Source organism: Dasypus novemcinctus, chromosome X (assembly GCF_030445035.2).
Source record: "Dasypus novemcinctus isolate mDasNov1 chromosome X, mDasNov1.1.hap2, whole genome shotgun sequence".
Classification (NCBI taxonomy): domain Eukaryota; kingdom Metazoa; phylum Chordata; class Mammalia; order Cingulata; family Dasypodidae; genus Dasypus; species Dasypus novemcinctus.
Window position 1 is genome coordinate 118,297,315 of NC_080704.1, and position 17,097 is coordinate 118,314,411.

General features: G+C 40.1%; 1 protein-coding gene and 1 long non-coding RNA gene across 4 annotated transcripts in view; both read left to right on the forward strand.

Moving 5' to 3' along the window:
* The window catches only part of TMEM164 (transmembrane protein 164), a 272,538-nt gene that overhangs the window by 118,515 nt on the left and 136,926 nt on the right, over positions 1-17,097 (forward strand). The window lies entirely within an intron of this gene.
* Positions 7,540-14,665, forward strand: LOC131277193 (uncharacterized). Its single transcript, XR_009184362.2, has 2 exons — positions 7,540-7,677; positions 9,059-14,665. It is a non-coding gene; the product is annotated as an uncharacterized lncRNA (long non-coding RNA).

A 17,097-nucleotide genomic window follows, 5' to 3' on the forward strand; every position in this document is an offset into this window, starting at 1 on the left:
GCGGGGGGGAGGGGAGAGAAATAAATAAAGAAAATAAATCTTAAAAAATATATTATATAAAAGATTCCCATATACCCCACTCTCCACGCACCCCACACCTCCCACATCGACAACTTCTTTCATTAGTGTGGTACATTCATTGCATTCGATGAGTACATTTTGGAGCACTGCTACACAGCATGGATTATAGTTTACGTTGTAATTTACACTCTCTCCCAGTCCATCTAATGGATTATGGCAGGAAATATAATGTCCTGCATCTGTCCCTGCAATATCATTGAGGACAACTCCAAGTTCCAAAAATGCCCCCATTTCATACCTCTTTTGCCCTCTCCCTGCCTTCAGCAACTCCCATGGCCACTGTTTCCACATCAGTGATATAATTTCTTTCATTGCTAGAGCCACAGTAATTCTATAGTAAAATACCAGTAAGTCCACTCTAATCCATATTTTATTCCTCCATCCTGAGGACCTTGGGTTGGCGATGCCCACTCCACCTCTAAATCAAGAGGGGCCTTAGATCCCACTTGACTGATGGATGGGATTCTCCTGCTTGCAGTAATAGACTCTCTTAGTTCCTTGGTGTGTTGGTTGACCATCCTCACCTCCTTGTTGGCTAACCTGGGTAAGTCCAACTAACTGGAGAGTGGGTGTTGCAATTCTGCTGAGGCTCAGGGCCCAGCTGGCACATGTAATGTCCAGAGATTCAAGTCCCCTGAGTATACACCAACCCCAGTGCGAACCACCGGTTCATTAAAAATGGCAGAAGAGACATGTGTAGAGAGGTACCAACCCCAGTGCGAACCACAGGTTCATTAAAAGTGGCAGGGGAGGCATGTGTGGAGAGGTCACATCTGAGTCCAACATCATCACACTCTGGAGCATAAATTCCAAACTAGGGCCCACTGGCAAGACACTGAACTCGAGAGCCATCTGTCATGACCATAGGACCTGGCTGTCTCTGTAGCCCTCAGGAGCACCACTATCTGGGGTTGTATCTACTTTTGGGTGTCTCTGAGATCCTGCTAAGATGTGCATAAGCACGACCCCACTGGTCACCTCCCAACTCTTTTTGAAGTCTCTTAGCCATATAAATTCATTTGTTTTTACCATTTTCTCCTTTTATTCAAGGTCTTTTTCTAGTTGCATCACCAGCTTGTGCTTGGTTGTAATCCTTTGGTACCAGGATGGCTCATACCCAGGATTCATGTCCCACGCTGGGGGGAAGGTAATGCATTTATTTGCTGAGTTTGGCTTAGAGAGTGGACACATTTGAGCAACACTGAGACTCTCAGGAGGTTACTCTTAGGTACTCTGCAGCTCTAGGTCTAGTTGAAATTTCAAGCGCAAAGGTTCTTAAGCATAGTCCTCAGTATCTAGGGTCCATCATTGTACCCTCTTTCCTCACTGGTCTTTGCCCTTGCACTTGGGGGATTGTTGCTCTTCCACTGGGGAATGTGACAGAGCTCCCCAGGATGGGAACTCAGCACTCTCAGTTGACTTGTGAAACTCTTCCCACTATGTCAATACCTAACGAACATCTGAACATATCTATATACCCTAAACGAACATCTGAACATATCTATATACCCTATATGTATGCCCTGGAGAGCTTCCCACCCATGCATCTCCTGTCAGTGACATACCACACCATTGCTCCTCCCCTACCATAGTTGAACCCCTCTGTGATCCAAAACTTTTTGAAAAATGAAGCCTAAAATATTGTCAATTTAATAGGAAAATGAAATAGTAATGATAAGTTTAAAGATTAGAAATAAAATAATAATTTAGAAAAATATAAGTAAAAAATAAATTGGGGTATTAAAAAATGAAAAATACCATAAAAGTATTTTTTGATGTTTTGCCTTTTGTCAGTGTAATAGGTATTGCCCTGTACAGTGGCAAGGAAATCTCTTCCATTTCTTACTTGGTATCTACATCCTTTTTTTTTCTTTTATGTCTTCAAAAACATTTTAGGTCACTGTAAAGTCACATCTAGAATATAGGGGACTCCCGTATACTGAACATCACACACTTTTCCCCCTCCCCAGCAATGATCTTTTTGCATGTGAATGTTACATTTGCTGCAACTGATGTACAGATATTTAAACATAGTTACCAACCATGGTTCCATTATGGTTTACATTGTGGTTTACATTTTAGACTGTACCCTTTTATAAATTTTTGGTTACATTATGGATGAGCCAAAAAGCAGTGACCTCCAAGGTGAAGATGAAGAAAGGCTACTCACTTTTGACATCAAATGACCCCAACAATAACTCTCAGTGCAGAAAGGCTCAGGTTCCAGAGCTGCTGATCTGATGAGCATTGGGAAAGGGAGTGTTGAAATAGTTAAACTATTCCATGACATTAAGCCACAACAGGTCCAACCTGAGTGTATCTCATGACATTAGGGCAGTCTTAGAGAGCTGTAGCTCTTGGAGGATAGCCATGCTGTTTAAACAAATGAGAATATTGACTTTCTATAAGTGTTTAGTAGAATCCATGTTGTCTCTCATTCTACTGAGGATGCAATCAGTTGTCTAAAATAATTCCTCTGGTTCATATAATAAACTCAGATATTTAGTCTTCAGAATGATATGCACTTCTTTTGTGCTTCCAGAGCTTTTCATAGGAACCGAGTACATTTTTGCATATTCAAAGGAGGATCTGTTAATTGTCAATGACAGGATATGTGGATTGCCTTTGGTTCTGCTCAGATTCTTTGTGGTGGGACAGTTAGGGGAAGCAGGTTAATGCATATACCTTCTAGCCCATTTCGCAGTTTAAAACAATGTTTAACAGTTGTGGAATCTTCTACCCCTACTATTAGGTTCTCTCATGGTCTGAACAGATAAAGTAAGAGAAAAACTACAAGCTCCTACATGCTTTACCACCTTAGTTTTACTTGTGAAGACCTACCACACCTGGTACACAGTATGGCATTACCAATTCTACCACTTCTGCCCTGTTGACTTTGGGGAGTTAGAGTCTCCAAATGGATGTAGACCACTTTGGGGGTGGGGTGGATTGTTGATTTCCTCTGCCCGCAGTAGGTGTGCAGTAAAGAATTGATTACCCAATGTGCGGGTTACAAGATGGAGTCTGGATTCCTTAGCCATGAGGTTGATGGCGAGAGAAGGGCTCAGTGTCTTCCTCTCTTCTTTCAGTTTGTGAGAACTGCTGTTTCATGAGGCTAAGCCATACATGGATTGGCACAGATTGTTTATTTTCTCATTTCAAAATCAGTCTTATTGTAAATGGAGATTTCTCACAGATTCTGGTAAAAGGATGACCATCAGTCTAAGTTTTCAGTGATTTGGGGAGTTTCATCTTTTTCTTTATTTTCATACATGTTTTAGTGGGAAGGTAGGGAAGTTGTGTTAGTACCTGGTAGGCAGGTGCTACTTTAAACTAAAAGTCCAGTGTATATTTTGGTTTAGAAAAGGGGTCAGCAACCTTTTTCTGTGTAGGTCCAAATAATCAATATTTTTGACTTTGCAGGCCATATGATTTCTTTTGTAACTATGTAACTGCCATTCTAGTGTAAAAGCAGTATACAACAATATGTAAATGAATGAATGTGGCTGTGTTCCAATAAAACTTTATTTACAAGAACTGTTTTCTTAGTTTGCTGACCCGAAGTTTAGAGCAATTAGACATAGTACACAGACAGAGACAGAACATGTGTGTGTGCATGTGTGTGTGTGTAAGAAATTGTATATTTTCAACAGGATTGTGATCCTGCTAATAAGCTAGAAGGTAGTGGGACAGCTTCTCCAGCATTTAAAAGGAATACCTTTGTGAGTGATGGGTAGGGTCCTGGAAAGATGCAATTAATCCTGGTGACATCATCCCATGGTCTTTAGGGGTGGAGATACACAGAGTTCCTATTCCCACTTTTTGGCATAAGAATTTTAACAGGAATTTTTTACTTATCCTGAGTCTTGGGAATGCTTTTCATCTGTCAGAGTATCTTAAAATGCAGCCAGTCCTTCCTTCTTGTCTATAGCACAATTGGTGACTATTGATGGTTCTTGTAGATGATGTATTCTCCTTCCAAGGTTAGAAAATCCTATCATTTTAGATATTAAGCAGACTCAGTAGATTAAAAAATTTGCCACCAGTCTTTTTTCCTAGGGGCTGTGGAAAGGACATTGCATACATCCCACCTCTTGCCTGGGTAGGCCACAGCTTGACTAAGATCACAAAAGAACCTAAATTCCAACCAGAGTCTCCCATCTGCCCAGGGTGAAGGGTGAGGGGCAGCAGATCTCTGGTGTGTATGATATTGTACTTAGAGTAGAGTTAGCATATCAAGACCTATTAAGGGAGCAGATATGGCTCAAGCATTTGAGCTCCTGCCTCCCACATGGGAGGTCCCAGGTTTGGTTTCTGGTGCCTCCTAAAGAAGACAAAACAAACAATGAGCAGATATTGAGCAAAAGCAATGAGAAGACAACAAACCAACAAACAAAACAATGAGCAAGACAACGAGCAGAAAATGAGCAAAAACAAAACGAGCAGATAGTGGATGTGGCTCAAGTAGTTGAGCGCCTGCCTCCCACCCTGGGTTTCGGCTCTGGTGCCTCCTAAAGAAAAAACAAACAGACAATGAGTGAACAATGAGCAAAACAACCTGAGCAAAATCAATGAATAGACAATGAGTGCAATTAGCGAAAACAATGAGCAAACAGATGAGGGAGCCATCTCATGGGGGAACAAAAAAGATCTATCACTCCCCTGTTCTTAAGCTGGGGGAAAGCTAAGATCTTCCCATCATGGCTGATAGAAGTAGCCAGCAGTCCTGTGAACTGCAGTGTTTGTTTAGGAGCTAGCCTTGGTTGGCACAGAGTGGTTCTGAGTCTCCTAGTATCTCTGTTAGATCTGTTATCCAGGCTAATGGAGGGTGTCATCATGTGGTAGGAAGCACTTATGCCCCCTTTCTGGTCTCCATGGATACTACCACCTCAGAGGGCACTAAATGCCTCAGTCTCTTGATTTCCATCTTGCTCTTTGGTGTACTGCTTGTTGTTTATGAGAAAATTAAATTCGTGGTTGTACAAGAGGCTGGAGCCTCTTAGAGAAACCAGACTTTTGTGACTCTGATGCCACTGAGATGGAGTATCTTGAAGGAAAAATGAAGGGAAAGGAAAGGGTTAAGGCTTCCCAGGCTTTGGGTTTTGTGATCATATAGTTTATCTGCTTTTTGAACACCCACCACTTAATGTGACTAGTTATGGAAGTGTGTGCATCAAGGGTGGGGAAACTCATGAAGTGAGTCACTGAGTAGTCCAGTTTAAATGGCAGAGCACTCCCCCCAGCCACCCACACCCCAGGGTAAGAAAAATGCATAGCATAGAGCTGTATACTTCCTCTGCCTCAGGAAGTGTACAGTGGCTTCCCTGCCCTCTCCCCAAGGATGAAACCCTTAAATATGCTCATTTTCATATGCACATGGAAAAGAATGGATCCATGAGGCAAGTGGGATTATTTGGTCATGAGAATCTGCTGACTCAGTATGAAGAGGCTTTTGAAGGGGGTGGGGCATGAGATGAAATTTAATCTGTGCTGCGGAGAGCAGTAGGTACTTTGCTGGAGGAAGAGAGGACTCTAGGTTGGGTGTGAACCGAGGTAGGTAAGGACAGGCAATGTGGGGGTGGAAGTGGGGATCTGGTACTGCCTGGCATGTGATCTTGGATTTGTGAGATTGATACCCTGCTTGTCTTTGGGGCACATGATATTATGAGAGTTCGGTGGCCCTGGGGCCCTCTCTTCTTGTAGATCCTATTCTTATAATTTCATCTGTTTAAACAGCATGGCTTTCCTCAGAGAGCCTTAGCTCTCTAAAACTGCTCTGATGCCATGAGATGCTCTCAGGTTGGACCTGTTGTGGCTTAATGTCGTGGAATGGTTTAACCATTTCTACACTCCCTTTCCTAATGCTCATCAGATCAGCAGCTCTGGAACCTGAGCCTTTCTGCACTGAGAGTTATTGTTGGGGTCATTTGATGTCAAAAATGAGCAGCCTTTCCTTATCTTCACCTTGGAGGTCACTGCTTTTTGGCTCAGCATTAGACTTGCTACTGAAAAAGATGTTTGGCAGGCTGCCTTTTACCTGAGCAGCTGTGGTACTACTCAGCTCTTTGTCTTGGAGAGAAAACACTGCATATGAATGCTACAGATTTGAAAGGGAAGGAGACTCTGAATCTAGAAAAACTATAAACAATGATTCTCAGAGACAAGTTTCCTTTTTTTAATGTGGAATGCTGCTCAGGTATCTGCTTTCTTAGGAGTTAAAGAGTATCTCACTGACAGGTTGCTGCCTTGCTTTGATACACATTCTTTCCTTAGTGTTTCCAAGAGGGAAGAAGCTTTTAGATTGCTCACAAGTCTTTCCCTTTTCCAGCTGCATATATATATTCAATTTTGCTCATGCTTACAATCTGGGGCCAGATTTCCTGATTCAATATTTTCCTTGCCCCAGATCCTTTCCCAGAAGTGCTCTCTGACGGTTTCTGGAGCAGGAATGCTTTCATTTTGTTTCTTCCTCATGGGCTGTTCTGCTTTAAATATGTGTTTGTATATATTACATCTCTGGGTAAAAGGAATGCTTAGATTCAGATAACTTCTATCTGCAGAAGCATGGAACTAGGTATTCAGCAGATGAATGGGGACCAATCCACCCACCCAGTCCTTAATGGAAGCCAAGTGAGGAACCTCATGTGCGATATATTTGGCAAAAAATACACAAAAAAACAAAATTCCAGGAAATAAAGCGATACAGCATAATAGACAAGGTTTGGGAAATGTATGTAGGAGCTGTGCAGTGAGTAGTGGAGAGGTAGAAATGTTTCATTCATCTTATAAATGCAATCCCTGCTCATTGAAGGAAGGAAAATCAAACATTACAGAAAACAATAATGAAGAAAATAAAAAGAGCTGATAACTCTGCTATTAATGCATTGGCCTAATTTCCCCCTAGTCTTCTGTGTGATTACTCATTTTAAAATGTAAAATTGAAATTTTCTCCATATACTACTTTGTAATATATAAAAAGTTCATATATTATGATTGTTTCCTCATGTTATTAAATATTCTTCTAAACATGATTTCTAGTGGCCACATAGTATGCCAACATTTGGATGAGCATAATATAATGTATTTAAACAATGCACTGTTATTTGACATTTGGTTGATCTATGGTTCTGACACTTCCCTTGTTCTGTGACCCTGAGCAAGGGTTAGTGGCGCAGCCTACATATCTTTTTTGTAAAAGAATGCTAGTAATAGTAATTACTTCACTGGATGGTTGTGAGAATTAGATGAGATGTCCTATTTAAATCTCTTAGCATGATACTTAACATATACTAAGTATTCAATAAATGTTAATAATGCTGTCATCTCATATCTTGCCTTTATGCTTTACCTTCAAAGTATATTACTGTTAGAATTTAGGTCCAAGGGAATAAAAATAGTTTCATTCAGATAGGTAGAATTTGAGAATGAAAATTGGTTTTAGATAAGTAGCCCACTTTACCTTTGAACACCTTTCAGATGGGGGCTTTTTCCAACTCTCTGAACTTGGCAGGAATAAAAAAGTTCTGGAGTCTCTGCAGTTGTACAACCTTGCTTGGTCCAGGAACAAGGAAGTGGGAAACCACCAGCTGGAGCTGGGTAATTATCTTTGTGCTCACAGGCAAAGCCAGCTGAGGCTTCATGTTGTACTTGTTTATTTTTTATTTTCTAACTTTTGTTCTGAAAACTTGCAAACATATGGAAAAGTGAACAGAGAAAACTTGTATGACCTCCACCTTGAGTCCACCATTGTTAACACGTTTGTTAACTATTTGTGAATTTTGAAATGCAAGATATTCCTTTATTCCTTGCCATATGGCAGACTTGTGCTGTGGAGGGTCTCATGACAGGGGCAAAAAGTTCCCACTCTCAGACCAAGGGCTTAAAGAAACAGAAGGCGAGAGTGCAAAGACCCTGTGCTCAGAAGTGGTGGGAATAGATCTATTTTTGTAGTGCAAACATCTCAACATCATTGCTGGCTGAAGGGAATAGAGTAGATCCAAATATCCATGAAGATGGCAATGGATAAATAAATTGTGTGGTATATTCATGCAATTGAGTATTATACAGAAGTGAAAAATAGTTGAAGTAGAGCTATGTGTATTAACATAGGTAATTAGAAGAAGCCATATTGAGTGAAAAACATAATTTGCAGAAGGATATATGTATATATATATATATGTATTTATAGTATAATACTATTTACTTAACATGATAAACATGAAATACCACTGTATATAGTTTGTGGATTCATATAAATGTTGTAAGTATATAAAAACCTTGATAGGAGGGATACCCATTAACTTCAGGATTAGAAGTTACTTCTGGTATGGGTAGGGGAGATGAATAGTATTCAGGAAGGGTAAATAGAGGACTTCAACTGAATCAGTAATATGCAAATTTATTAAAGCTGGGTGGTGGGCTCATAGGTGTACATATTATTTTTTATATTTATATGTATGTTTGAAATTTTAATGTGAAACAAGTTAGAACAAGAAAGCATTATTTAAAAAGGTTTGAAATCTTGGATCACTTATTCCATGGGTATAAAAGCTGAGACTGGAGGAGTTCTGTGTTTTGCCTCTCATTTTATTAAATTTTATTTAATTATCATACAGTAAAATTGGCCTTTTTTGGGGATACCATTCTATGAATTTTAACACAACTTTAGATTTCTGTAACTACCACCAAAGTCAGTATAGAACAGTTCTAACATTTAAAAACATCCATGCTGTGTAGCAATGCTCCACACTGTGTTCATCAATTGCAATGAATATACCACACTAATGAAAGAAGTTGTTAATGTGGGAAAAGTAGATGGTGTGGGGAGAAGGGCATATGGGAATACCCTATATTTTTTAAAATTTTTTCTCTTTATTTATTTTTTCTATATTTTTATGTAATATTTTATGTAACCTATGTATCTTTTAAAAATAAATAAAAAATATATTTTAAAAAATTCCTTATTCTCTCTCTTTAGATTGATACTCTCCCATCTACCTAGAACCTGGCAATCAGTGATCAGTTATCCATCATTATTGTTATGTCATTTGGAGAACGTAAAATAAATGGAACTCTACAGTATTTCACCTTTTGAGACTGGATTTGTTCACTCAGCATAATGGCTTTAGGATTTATCCAATTTGTTGCATTATCAATTGTTCATTTCTTTTTATTGCTGAATGGTATTCCATTGTGTGTATATATATATATATGTGTGTGTGTGTATATATATATATATATATATATATACCACAGTTTGTTGATTCATGCACACATTAAAAGGCACCTAGGCTGATTCTAGATTTTGGCAATTATGACTAGAGTTTCTATGAACATGGTATACAGATTTTCATGTAAATATGCTTTCATTTCTCTAGGGGTTAAATATCCAGGAGTAGGAGTATTGGGTTGTATGATAAATTTTTAACTTTATAAGAAACTGTCAAACTGTTTTCCAAAACTGTTTAGAATTTTACATTTCCACCAACAATGTATGAGTTCCAGTTTCTCCACCTCTTCTGGAATAATTGGCTTTGCCAGTATTTTTTTAAACAAATCAATTTTATTGATACATATTAATAAAGCATCCAATTCATCCAAAGTATACAATCAGTGGTATTTGCTATAATCACATAATTGTGCATTCATCACTTTAATCATTATTAAAGCATTTTGATTATTTCAGTAATAATAATAATAATAATAAACAAACAGACAAACAAGAAAATTCCTTACCTCTCAATCTCTCTGTTCTTCCCCCACTGTACAGAGCTGCTATTTCTGGCTGTTCTATACAAAGTATATAGCGGCGGGGACCTGGAGGGAGTGAGGGTTCAACAGTGAGCCCCTGATGCTAATGACTATGCTTGTGAGCTGATAAACCTAAAATAAGAACAAGGCCTAGAGCAACATTGTGCCTGGGAATTTCCTCCTGTCAGCCTTCATGTTACTCAAATGTGGCCAGTCTCGAAGCCAAACTCAGCATGTAAATGCAATGCCTTCCCTCCAGTGTGGGACATGACACCCGGGGACGAGCCTCCCTGGCAACGAGGGACCACTATCAAATACTAACTGATGATGCAACTGGAAAAGGACCTTATATGGAAGGTTAAATGCGGATCAGCAGAATATCCATGTCTACATAAAATAACATGACTTTAAAATGCTGTTTGACCTAAAGTAAGGGGGAAATGGAAAGGAGAAATGAGTTTATATGGCTACGAGTTTCTAAAAAAGAGTCTGGAGGCTGGCAGAAGGATTGCCCTCATGCACAACTGAGCAGAGTCAGAGAGACAGATAAAGCAGATACAACCCCCAGATATTGGTTCCTTTGAAGGCTAAAGAGACCCATGAGAGTTATGGCCATGGCCGATGGGGTTAACTACCAGGGCAGATGGCCCCTCATTGGAAATGGTGTTTATGTGTGATGAATCTGGACTCAGATGGGATCTCCCTTCATAAGACTTTCATGCTAATGTGCTGGAGGTGCAGTTAACGTTGGGATTTAAGATATATTTAGGTGATTTGAATCTCTGGACTGACAATGTGATAGCCAGGTCCTGAGCCTCAACAGACTCCAGCACCTACAATCTGATTTATTGGACTTACCACACTCAGCTAAGATGGAGTTGAAGAAGGACAATCACCACACCATGGAGCCTAGAGTGATTACAACTGAAAATGGGAGGATTGCATCCAGCATCCATGTGGAATTTGAGCCTCCTCTTGACATAGAGGTGCAATGGACACAACCAATCCAATGTCCACATAGAAGAGGTGGTATTGGATTGAGAAAAGTGGACATGGTGGACGATGGGTATGGGGAAAGGCAGGAAGAGATGAGAGGTGGAGGTGTCTTTGGGACATGGAGCTGCCCTGGATGGTGCTTCAGAGGCAATCACCGGACATTGTAAATCCTCACAGGGCCCACTGGATGGAATGGAGGAGAGTATGGGCCATGATGTGGACCATTGACTATGAGGTGCAGAGGTGCCCAAAGATGTACTTACCAAATCCAATGGATGTGTCATGATGATGGGAACGAGTGTTTTGGGGGGGAGAGGGGGGGTGGGGGAGTGGGGTTGAATGGGACCTCACATATATATTTTTGATGTAATATTATTACAAAGTCAATAAAAAAAAAAACATAACTGACGTGAAAAAAAAAAAACAAAGTATGTAATCAGTAGCTTTTAGTATAATCACAATGTTGTACATAGATCTCAAAAATTTTAGGAGAATTTCATTACTCCAAAAAGAAAGACTCCACATCCCTTAACATCCCTTGCTCAGACATCCATAACCACTAATCGCCTTTCATCTTTATATTTACATTTTATATACATGGAGTCATACAATATGTAGTGCTCTGTGTCTGTACTCCTTCGCTTAGTATAATGTTTTGTTTTGGTCAGATGTTAATGTTGTGTGCTATTAACTTATATTTGTTCAGCTTCAAAGAAAAACAGTCTTATATATACAATTCTACCCGATTCATATTTCACATAATATATTTATATTTTACATAATATATGTAGTTCATAATAAGGCAACCATACAGTATTTGTCCTTTTGTGTCTGGCTTGCTTCACTAAACATAATGTCCTACAGTACATCCATGTTGTCATATGCTTCACAACTTCATTTCTTTTCTTTTTTTTTTAAGATTTATTTATTTATTTCTCTCCCCTTCCCCCCCTACCCCAGTTGTTGTTCTCTGTGTCTATTTGCTGCGTGTTCTTTGTCCGCTTCTGCTGTTGTCAGCGGCATGGGAATCTGTGTTTCTTTTTGTTGCATCATCTTGTTGTGTCAGCTCTCCGTGTGTGCGGCACCATTCCTGGGCAGGCTGCACTTTCTTTCACACTGGGTGGCTCTCCTTACGGGGCGCACTCCTTGTGCGTGGGGCTCCCCTACAGGGGGGACACCCCTGTGTGGCACTCCTTGCACGCACCAGCACTGCGCATGAGCCAGCTCCACATGGGTCAAGGAGGCCCCGGGTTTGAACCGCAGACCTCCCACGTGGTAGACAGACGCCCTAACCACTGGGCCAAGTCCGCCGCCCTTCATTTCTTTCCACCGCTACATAATATTCCATCATGTGTATACTACAGAATTTTTTTATTCATTCATTGGTTGATGGACACCTGGGTTGTTACCAAATTTTGGCGATTGTGAAGAATGCTGCTATGAACATTGGTGTGCAGATGCCTATTTGTGTCACTGCTCTCAGTTCTTCTGAAAATATATCTATCAGTGGTATTGCCGGGTCCCATGGCAAGCCTATAATCAGCTACCTTAGGAACTGCTAAACACTCCTCCATAGTGGCTGTACCATTCTTCATTCCCACCAACAATGAATAAGCGTTCCTATATCTCCTCATCCTCTCCAACATTTGCAGTTTTCCGACTTTTTAAGAGTGGCCAGTCTAATAGGTGTGAAATGATATTTCATTGTAGTTTTGATTTGCATTTCCGTAATCACTAGTGATGTTGCACATTTTTTCATGTGTTTCTTCACCATTTGTATTTCTTTGGACAGTTGTCTTTTCAAGTCTTTGCCCATTTTTTTGTCAGGCACTTTCTCTTTTTATTGTTGAGTTGTATGATCTCCTTATATATCATGGATATTAAACCCCTATCAGGTATGTGATTACCAAGTATTTTCTCCCATTGAGTCAGCTGCCTTTTCACTCTTTTGAGAAAGTCCTTTGAGGTGCAAAAGTGTTGAATTTTGAGGAGGTCCCATTTATCTATTTTTTTTCTTTTGTTGCTTTTGCTTTGGGTGTAAGGTTTAAGAAACTACCTCCTACCATAATATTTGGAAGATGTTTTCCTACACTTTCTTCTAGGAGTTTTATGATTATTTTTATATTTAAGTCCTTGATCCATTTTGAGTTAATTTTTGTATGAGATGTGAGAAAAGGATTTTCTTTGATTCTTTTGGATATGGATATCTAGTTTTCCCAGCACCATTTCTTGAATAGACTGTTCTGGTCCAGCTGGGTAGGATTAACAGCCTAGTCAAAAATCACTTGACTGTAGGTGTGAGGGTCAATTTCTGAGTTCTTGATTCAGATCCACTGGTCAATCTGTTCTTATGCCAGTACCATGCTGTTTTACCACAGTAGCTAAGTAATATGATTTAAGGCCAGGAAGTGCGAGTCCTCCAACTTCGTTCTTTTTAAAGATATTTTTTGCTATTCCGGGCCCCTTACCCTTCCAAATAAATGTGATTACTGGATTTTTGATTTCTGCAAAAAAGGCTGTTGGGATTTTAATTGGCATTGCATTGACTTTGTAAATCATTTGGATAGAATTTACATTTTAACAATATTTTAGTGTTCCAATCCATGAACATGTACTTCCATTTATTTAAGTCTTCTTCAGTTTCTCTTAGCACTGTTTTGTACTTTCCTGAATATAGGTCCTTTATGTCCTTGGTTATGTTTATTCATAAATATTTGGTTGATTTAATCACTATTATAAATGGAATTTTTTTCTGATTTCCTCCACAGATTGTACATCAGTAGTGTATAGAAATGCTTTTGATTTTTGCATATTAACCTTGTATCCTGCCCCTTTGCTGAACTCATCCATATTTTCTTGTTTTTTAAAGATACATAGATCATGCAAAATGTTACATTAAAAAATATAAGCGGTTCCTATATACCCCACTTTTCACCCCCACAAACTCCTCCCACATCAACAATCTCTTTCATCAGTGTGGCACATTCATTGCCATTGATGAATACATTTTGGAGCACTGCCACACTGCATGGATTATAGTTAACATTGTAACACTCTCCCCTTGTCTATTCAGTGGGTAACGGCAGGATATTTAATATCCTGCATCTGTCCCTGAAATATCATTCAGGACAACTCCAGGTCCTGAAAATGCCCCTATATCACACGTCTTCTTCCCTCTCCCTGCCGTCAGCAACTTCCATGGCTACTATCTCCACATCAGTGATACAATTTCTTACATTGCTAGAGTCACAATAATTGTATAGTAGAATACCAGTAAATTCACTCTAATCCATATTTTGTTCCTCCATCCTGAGGACCCTGGGATGGCGATGTCCACTCCACCTCTAAATCGAGAGGAGGCTTAGATCCCACATGGCTGATAGGTGGGATTCTCCTGCTTGCAATTGTAGAGTCTTGGTTCCCTGGTATGGTATTTGACCATCCTTACCTCCTTATTAGCTGACTTGGGTAAGTCTAATGAACCAGAGAGTAGGTGTGGCAATTCTGCTGAGGCTCAGGGCCCAGCTGGAACATGGACAGTCCAGAGTTTCAGGTCTCCTGAGCATACACCAACCCCAACGCCAACCACAGATTAAGTAAAAGTGACAGAAGAGGCATGTGTAGAGAGGTCATATCTGAGTCCAACTCCATCATACTCAGGAACACAAATTCCACAGTAGGGCCCACTGGACAGGCACTGAACTCTAGATCCATCTGCCATGACTTTAGTACCTGTGTGTCTCCATACACCTCAGGAGTACCACTATCTGGGGTTGTATCTGCTTTGGCTGTCTCTGAGATCCTGCTGAGACGTGTGTAAGCGTGACCCGTCTGATGACCTCCCAACTCTGTTTGAAGACCCTTAGCCATATAAATTCATATGTCTTTACCATTTCCCCCTTTTATTCAAGGTCTTTTTCTAGTTGCATCACCAGCTGGTGCTTGATGTAATCCCTCAACACCAGGGAGGCTCATCCCTGGTATTCATGTCCCACACTGGGGGGAAGGTAATGCATTTATTTGCTGAGTTTGGCTTAGAGAGTGGACACATTTGAGCAACATTGAGGCTCTCAGGAGGTTACTCTTAGGTACTCTGCAGCTCTAGGCCTAGTTGAAATTTCAAGCGCAAAGGCTCTTAAGCATAGTCCTCAGTATCTAGGGTCCATCATTGTACCCTCTTTCCTCACTGGTCTTTGACCTTGCACTTGGGGGATAGTTGCTGTTCCACTGGGAAATGCAACAGAGCTCCTCAGGATGAGAACTCAGCACTCCCTCAGTTGTGTGAAACTTTACCCACTGTGTCAATACCCATTGAACATCCGAACATACCTATATACCCTATGTGTATGCCCTGGAGAACTTCCCACGCATGCATCCCCCATCAATGACACAGCATACCAATGCTCCTCCCCTGCCATAGTTGAACTCCTCTGTGATCCAAAACTTCCTAAAAATTGAAGCCTAATATATTGTCAAATTCAATTAATATGAAAATGAAATAATAATGATAGGTTTAAAGATTAAACATAGAATACATAATAATTTAGAAAAACTGAAGTAAAGCAAAATAATTGAGGTATTAAAAAATGATAAAATCATAGACCTTTTTTTTTGTTGTTTTGCCTTTCATCGCTCTAATATGTGTTGCCCTGTGTGTACAGTGGCAAGGCAATCTCTTCCATTTCTTCCTCAGTGTCTACATCCTTTTTATTTTAATTTTTTTATGTCTTCAAAAAAGTTTTAGGTCACAGTAAAGTCACATGTAGAATATAGGGGTTTCCCATATACCCAACATCAAACTCTTTTCCCCCTTTCCCATCAATGATCTTTTTCCATGTGGATGGTACATTTGCTACAACTGATGTACAGATTTTGAAACTTAGCTACTAACCCTGGTTCCATTATGGTTTACATTGTGGTTTATATTTTAGACTATACACTTTTATAAATTTTTGGTGAAATTTAACATGGCCTGTATCTATCATTGTACGATCTTGCGGAACACTTCCATTGCCCCCCAGTTACCCCTCTTCCATCTATTCTATTCCTCTCTCCACCTGCCCTCAGGGCTCTCATTGGCAACCAAGCTTCTCTGCTTGAATGACAGGATTTATAGATACTTGCAACAATGCTGAGGGCTTGACACCTTAGTATGTCCTCCCCCATTGGGAGCCATGCATGCTCTCTCGAGACACCCTCCCCTCTGTTTGAGAGCAACTGGTCTTTCCAGAACTGGAGTACAACATCTTCCTGCTCATTATCTGGGTCTCCACCCACTGATATAACACAATATGAGAAGATGAGTACTCATATACTCCCTAGAAGCCTGCCTCAGGGGCACCCCATGCCAGTTGCTCCTCGTCAAACACCTTAAACCAGTAACCCTTCCTTAGTATATTTCTAAAGAGTTTCCTCAACATTATAGTTTCAACTATATACCTGGCAATCTGCCATGTTCACCTGCTCCCCCAACCCTCCCCACTGGTCCATGGATCATGTGACTCCAACTCCCAACCCTAGCCCCCCTCAAGGCTGCAAAGCCCCTCCCAGTAGTATCCTCATAGCCCCATCTTATCCCTGCACTGCAAAAATAATTACCTCCACTTTATCATAGATTTTTTGCCCATGTAGGTGTTGGTTTACAAACTTCTTCTCCCCCCCATTTCCTGTAAGCCTATCTGCCAGTCTCTAGCTGTCTGTGACAGCCTGACTTGCTTAATTCATATCAGAGAAGTCATGTAGTATTTGTTCTTTAATGCCTGCCTTGCTTCACTCAACATAAGGTCCTCAGAATTCATCCACGTTATCCTATGTGTTAGTATGGTATTCCCTCTTACGGCTGAGTAGTATTCTATTGTATGAATATACTACATTTTGTTTAGCCATTCATCTGTTGATGGGCATTTGGATTGATTCCAACTTTTGGAAATAATGAAAAATGCTGCTATGAACATTTGTGGCCTTGTTTTCATTTCTGCTAGGTATATACACAGCAGTGGAATTGCTGGGTCATATGGCAAATCTATAGCTAGTTTTTTGAGGAACTGCCAAAATATCCTTCAGAATGGCTGGATCCTTCTATGTTCCCACCAGCAGTAGATGAGGGTTCCCCTTCCTCTACATCCTCTCCAACACTTGTAGTCTTCTGTTTTTTTTAATAGTTGCCAGTTTCATGGGTGTAAAATGGTATCTGATTGTAGTTTTGATTTGCATTTCCCTAATAGCTAGTAATGTTGAGTAGTTTTTCATGTGCTTTTTAGCCATTTGTAT